This window comes from Triticum aestivum, chromosome 1B (genome assembly GCF_018294505.1).
Source record: "Triticum aestivum cultivar Chinese Spring chromosome 1B, IWGSC CS RefSeq v2.1, whole genome shotgun sequence".
Lineage (NCBI taxonomy): Eukaryota > Viridiplantae > Streptophyta > Magnoliopsida > Poales > Poaceae > Triticum > Triticum aestivum.
The window spans coordinates 59,914,714-59,922,203 of record NC_057795.1 but is presented as its reverse complement, the minus strand read 5'-3'; positions in this window follow the sequence as shown (position 1 = coordinate 59,922,203).

Sequence of the window (7,490 nt, the reverse complement as noted above, 5' to 3'; positions counted from 1 at the left end):
TTGATACTAGCGGATTACATAGGTCTGATATTACATCGAGATTCGAGGCCAAGCGGCACACACGGTGCTGCTGGACAGTATATACATTATTTAATGGACATGACAGGGCCTTGATCACACGAACTACGCGACAGCGGAAGAACGACAAAGTGGCACTCCATAGCACAGGGACACTGATGTGGCCACGGCTAGACATGAGATGCGCTCTGATGCGAACTGACTTGCCTGAAAGTTGGCATAACATGCCAGGTAAGTACATTGAATGTACTTGCAAGCTCACAACAAACATAAGCACGATGACAGACAATATCATGATAATTAATCATGTTAAATCAATGCAAGAAAAACTACAGATGCAATGCAAACCATACGTGATCCAAGTCTCATGGACTCGCTTACCACACGGTTACCTCGTAACCAAACAGTGACCATACCGGGGTCACGCCTGAAACCAATCACTCATGAACACCTCAAGAGTTCATGATCGACCATGAACTAATGCATCACAACAATCACTTAGTTTGTAAGATTTGTTAGAAAAGTTGATCCATGGTGTGACTTACACCCGAGTTATGCCCATAACCGAGAACGCGGCTATCAATAGATTAAATACACTCTGTAGAGGTAGTGCACTTTACCCACACTACGGAACACCTGGCCTCGCATTCCCATTTGGGTGGACCAAAGTTTTCCAACGAAACCCTCGCTTTGTCATGAACTCTCCCCGGCCACTTCGACCAACTCCCTCTCAGGGCTAGGTCTTGGGTGGCCCCGTGTCTACCAAAGACACCAACGACCACTATGGTGGCAAAACGGTCCCAAACGGGGACAAGGTACCATAAAAACAAAAACAAGCGCACAAGTTATGTGTGCCTACCGGGCCAGTGTATGCATGCCCATAACCTTCCCTCGTGGGAGGCACGGTGAGAGCCAAAACAAAGGAGCGAATCAAGACCTTCCCACAAGGTAAATGTGGTCGCACTGAATTAAAAACCCGATTCGGTGGCACCATGATGTGATCAACATCATATTCAAGTTGAACTTAGTCAAGTTTAACTTTGATGAAAACTTTTTATCATTAACATGATATAATGCCAATAATCAAGCAACTACTCGTCATGCAAAGCAAACAACTCATTTTCATGGATCAAACTTAACAACATAATTATCTTGCAATACTTAAGATCAAAACTCTCTCGTTATAACTCATTTTTATTATCAAGCAATTTTTTTATTAGTTCTTTATTTAAATGAAAATATCACTTAGTAACATCACTACCATTAATTTCCATAGCAATATGTATAGTGCAAAATCTTACTCTACTTAACCAAACAAGTTCATGCATTCAACCAGTAACTGACACTACTAGAAAAAGGCCTGTTAGTGGCGCACCTATTTTTGCCATTAATGGCGCACTATAGGGGTGCCACTATTATCACGCCATTAGTGATTTTTAGTAATGGCGCACATTTTGGTGCGCCATTACTATCACAGATAGTAATGGCGCACCTATAGTGTGCCATTACTATGCCTAGAGGTGCGCCATTACTAGTAATGGCGCACCACATAGAAGTGCACCATTACTAACAATTATTTTTCAAAAAAAATTCAGAAAATTTGTTTTGAAAAAAAATCAATTTTTTTTTCGTTTTTTTCTTAATCTCAGGTTACTATGGCTTAATCTCGGGTCAATATGCTTATTCTCAATTCAAATCGCACTCCGTGGTCAAACTTCCCGAAAGGTCACCCAACCTGACACTACTCCAGCCCAAGCATGCTTAACTTCAGAGTTCTATCTAACCCTAGCACCAGCTCACTTAACAGGAACTTGTTGATATATCTAGCATATCAATCCTATTAAACCTTGTTGATGTCTAGGACTTTGTGCATGTTCATGAGTGTGATGAAATTTTGAAAAAATATTTCAAACTTCCGTTCATATTACGTATCATGTTTTGAACATTTTTTCCAAAAAAAATCGAAACTATTTTTTTTTCTATTACTAGTGGCGCACCTAGCAAATGGTGCACCACTACTAAGTTTGCATTTTTTGCCATTTTCCCTCTAGATCTTAAAAGCCCCATATCTTTTACTCTACTAAGTTGAATTAGGACGTAACTTTTCGAGTAGATGATTTTTCATATAAAAAACTTTTTAATCCGAGTTCGTATGCAAAAGTTATGCCCATTCTACAAATTCCAGAGAGATTTTGCAAATAAAGTCGTAATTCATATTTGTAAATTTTCCCAACAAGTAGACCACATATCACATGGGAAACTTATTTTCTTTTATTTTTTGACATTTCCATCATTTTCTTTTATATTTTTTACAACTGAAATGGTGGTCCACGGGGGGGTGCATTTGGTGGAATTTTTGGTCAAAGTTAGTAATGGCGCACCGTGGGTGTGGTGCGCCATTACTAGTTAAACTAGTAATGGCGCACAATTCCCAGGTGCGCCATTACTAGTTTTGAAAAAAAATAAAAAAATTGTTAGTAGTGGCACACCGAGGGTGTGGTGGGCCATTACTAGTTAAAACTAGTAATGGCGCACTATCCCCTGGTGCGCCATTACTTGTTTTGAAAAAAATTGTTAGTAGTGGCGCACCGAGGGCGTGGTGCTCCATTACTAGTTTAACTAGTAATGGCGCACTATCCCCTGGTGCGCCATTACTAATTTTGAAAAAAAAAATGTTAGTAGTGCCGCACCGTGGATGTGGTGCGCCATAAGTATTTGGAGTTTAATGGCGTACCTATATGTGGTGCGCTACTACTATATAGCAGTGGCGCACCACGTACATGGTGCGCCATTAATGTCCATATTAGCTATAGCCATTTTTCTAGTAGTGTGAAACAAGCATATCAAGCATAATAAAGTAACTAGCAATTAACCAAAGTTATTTATCAAATTTTAATTGCAAATAAGAACTCATATTCAAGTAGAAAATCATAGATATTGAAATAACACCATCCAAATGTTGGTGTGTCTTGTCTTAGTGTAGAGGAGGATCACACCCCTCTTGGTTTGCTTCAAGACAAGCTTCTCCTTCTAAAAAGGATTTAAAACCGCAAAAATAATTGTCAAAACACATTCTGAAAATCACCAGAAATTCTAGGCAGCAAGGAAAAATCGACCTTTTGGTGTGCTGCTAGAGCTTTCTAAAACAAAGCCAATGCAAAAATAATCAAATCATTTGGACTTATGGTTTAGAAATGGTGCATGGTCAAAGTTTAGTCAAATTTCTGAATAATATTTGAATTAAATAGAAATCCTTAGGGGTGACGTCGAAGGCGTAAAACAGAAATATGCCTCCACTCGTACAGCTTCGAGCGCTAGTGGTGAGACCGACAGGTGGGTCCCGCGCATCAGGAGGGAGAGGGGGTGCGCGAGATCAGAGAGAGGCGGGGCTTTGAAAGAGCTCACGCCGGCGACGAGGGGGTTTGAGGCTAGGCTAGAGGGACATGATTGAAGCGGGGCTCGAGGGGCAGCTTGGCGTGGACGGAGCTACTCACAGTTGAGCTCGCAAGCTTCGGTGGCGGACGGGGTTTGCCGGAGTGGTTGATGATGACGGCTAGAGGCGGCTCCGAGGGCTCAGTGGTGTCTAGGTAGCACCAGCAGATACCCAAGCCCCGCCCAAGCAGCTGCTTGAGCTCGGGAGGCACAGGAGAGCGGCGGCTGGATTGTGGGGATTGCCGGAGTCCTCAGGTCGGGGCGACGGCCAGAGGCCTGCCCAACCGAGCTTCTGCTCGTCTACATGTTCGTGGAGGTGGTGTGGAGTGGTGCTTGGCTAGAAATCAAGGAGGGGAGCGCTAGATATAGCCAGAGCAAGGGGGGAACGTGTCGCCATCGGAGCTCTCTCGACACACGGCGAACGGCGACGAGAAGCTCCAACCCGAGGGGGCAAACGCTCAGCATCAACACAGGAGCTTGCCCACGCTCGCGGACGAGCACAGGAGGCGGTTGAGGAAGTGGACAAGCGCACGCGCACACTGTGGCATTTTGGCCGCGACGTGCCCATGCTTGCTGCTGCGACTCCGACATCAGTGAGTGCCAGGGAGCGGTCATGGGTGATGGGTCGGTGCTTGTGGCATGGCGCGGCATTCATCGGCGAGCGCTGGAACGAGCACGCGCGAAACAGAGAGGACAGCGCCAGCCAGAGCGCGTCGAGACACTGCCAGGCACTGTGTCCTCACGCGGTCACCAATCTGGCAAGGTCAAAACGATGCCCAGGAGCGGCCAAACCTTGTCTATGCATTCGTTCGTGCAATGTTTAGTCTAGGAGTGGTGATGGCTCATACCCAGGCCGACCAGATTGGACTCAACTAAGCTGACAAGTTTCTGACTAGAAACTTGGTCACCAAGTTAAGCCACCTTCTAGAAGGCCATTAGGGTTGATCTCTCGGGGTTTAGGGTTTCTTAGGAGGGTGCTTAAGCTCAAGAAATCTCAAGGCCAAAAGATCAAGGAAAAATGCACTTGCTGTGCAAAGTGCATTTCTGGTCCAGAAGTGAAAAGACATTCTACACCAAAAATATTACAAAAAGTGATGCAATATTTTTGCATGGGAACATGTGCCAAGGTTCTAAGAATATTCAGGAGTTATTTCAGATTTTTCTAAGCAAGAAAAAATGGGGTTGCTTTGGAGCACAAGTTCCTAAATTAAATTTCAGAGTGAAAAATGAATATTTTTCTTTTATGAAAAATATTCATTTGGTAATTTTGGGGATTTATGAGAGGAATAAAGTAGATAGGTCACTTGGGTGAAAGTCAAGGATATGCCGAAGTGACAAATCCATTTGAAATGATTCCAAAACCCAAATCAAGTCAGGGCAAAAACCACGGTAAAAACTTAGTGTGGAAGAAGAGAGAAGGTAAGTCCGGAAAAAGAGAGAAGGCAAAAATCTAGGCTGTCACACCACTGCCTCAAGCGCTGGAGCCCTGCCCTCGCCCTAGACCTCGCCGGAGTCCTGCCCTCGCCCCGACCTCGGCGCTCGCCCCCGACCCTCCGACCCCGACGACCTCGCCCCCGACCCCGGCCCCAGCGTGCCACGCCTCCCTCCTCTGCTTCCTCCCCTCCCAACCTTGGTCGTCGTCGGGCCTGCCTCCTTGCCCCTGCACCCTTTGTCGTAAGCCCCCCACCGCTCCTCCTCTCTTTGCTAATTTAGCTAGGGTTCTTTAGTTAATTTAGTTAGGTTTTAGTTAGGCCAATAGATTAATTAGGTTAGGTGTTTTAAGTTAAGTTAAAAGAAAAATCGAAATTGATTATATAGGTTTCTTGCATTTTTTAGTTTAAGAAACTGTTGCTATTTAAATTTTATAGTGCTAGTTAGTTAATTAGAATTAGTATGAAACCTAGGACAGATTAGTTAAAGAAACCGTTGTTATTTAATTTTTTTAGTTTAAGCAATTGTTGCTATTTAAAAAAACAAAATTAGTATGAACCCTAGTTAAAGCAAAAAAAAAATTAGTTTCAAATTCACGTAGCCTTAATTGAGTTTCAAATAATGTGAAGAAAAATGACTTCTTGCATTTTCTTCAAGTTCTATATTTTTCTTCCTTTTAGATGCAAATTTGAAGTGGACATGTGATATGTGGCCATGTGATTTGGACATGTCATATTTGGAATTTGGACATGTGATGTTTTGGACATGTCATATTTGGAAAATGATGATTATGTGTAGGGTAAATGATCCGAGTGGCCTATGTTTTGCCAGAATGTTGATTCATTTCTGTTCCGGTGAATTTCAGGTGCTTGATATGTCCACTTTTTAGCAAAGGTCATGCCAAAATTTCCCTTGAATTTTGGCATGACTTGTGCTAGAAAGTAGGCATATCGAGTGCCGGGATTTGCTGGCAAACGGCATTCCGGCAAACCATAGACCTTTTTTATGTCATTTCTCATTTTACTATAGTTTTAGAATGAAACGAGGAGACTAAATCATAGGAAACATGTCGAACAATGAAGAAACCGGGCCTTCTGACCAAGTTGCAGACGAGATGGATTATGAGGGTGAAAAAGAGTACCTCGACTTTTTGTCTGTTAAGCACAATCAAGGTTTCGAGGTCGCCCTCGATGATGGTACTGACGTCGACATCGACACCGATGGCACCAGGGCCGATGGTGGCGCTGAGACCGGCGGGGAAGGTACCAGCGGGGAAGGTACTGGCGCCGATATTGCTACCGAAAAGAAGCAGAAGAAGTAGAGGATATGAAAACCTAACAAACACGACAATGAAAGTGCGTTATATCGACTAGAGGGGGGTGAATAGGCTATTTTTATGAATTCTTCACTGAGGAATTTGCTGGTGAGGAAATTCCTAAATAAAGAACTACTTGCAGCGGAATAAGTACTCAAAAGTAAACATAGCAGAACACAAGCATAGTCATCATGATGAAATGAAGACAAGCACAGAGTACAGAAAGCGCAAGCACATGATAACACAGGATGAAGACAGACAGACTGCAGAAATTGAACTGAGGAAATTGAGAATGTCTTCAGTCAAAGTTGAGGAAATAGAACCAGTAAGCTTGGTGAAGAAAATGATTTGGTAGATCAGTTCCAACTGATGTCCCAGTTGTACGTCTGGTTGGAGCGGCAGAGTATTTAAACTCGAGGACACCCGATCCCGGACACACAGTCCTCACCATATTCTGTTTGAGCTAAGGTCACACAGAACTCGCCCAATCACTCATGGTAAGTCTTCAGGTGACTTCCAAACCTTCACAGACTAGGTCACTCGGTGATCCACAATTCCTCTTGGATGCATGCTCTAGACCATGACGCCTAACAGTCTGGAAGAAGCACAGTCTTCAAAGGTAACAAGCGTCGGATCCACGCAGGATCAATCTCTTGAGTGATGCTAAATCACTTTGGGTTTGTAGGTGTGTTTGGGTTTGGGTTTTCCTCACTTGATGATTTTCGCTCAAAGTCCTCAGAGGATGGGATGCTCTCAAATGACAAGTGTTAGTTTCTCTCGGAGCAGCCAACCAACTACTGGTTGTAGGGGGCGGCTATTTATAGCCTAGGGAGTAGCCCGACATGATAATACATAAATGCCCTTCAATGATATGACCGTTAGGTGGGTACATATTTTGAGACAGCTGGCGCATAGCACACCAACGGTCAGAATTTTGACTCTCAAATTCCTCAGGGCTATCATGTTCCTCGCTGTGTTGGCAATCCACACTAGCGAATTCCTAACTCCTTATTCAGAACAAATTCCTCAGATACCAGAAGAACTTTGTCTCTGTCACTGAAGAATATGACTGAACTGTATGAGATTTCCAATGGCTTCACTCGAAGGGATTGGTAGGTGTAGGATTTTGAGTTGAGCATCACATGGAAATTTTTCCTTAGTATATCCTCGACCCGCTTTAACCGTACGGTGTTTCCTATGACTCAAGAAAGATAAAATGAAACTACGAAAACAAAATTCTTCACGCTTCATGTTCCTCGAATGATTGCCAAGTCTTCAAGGTCACACCAATTTC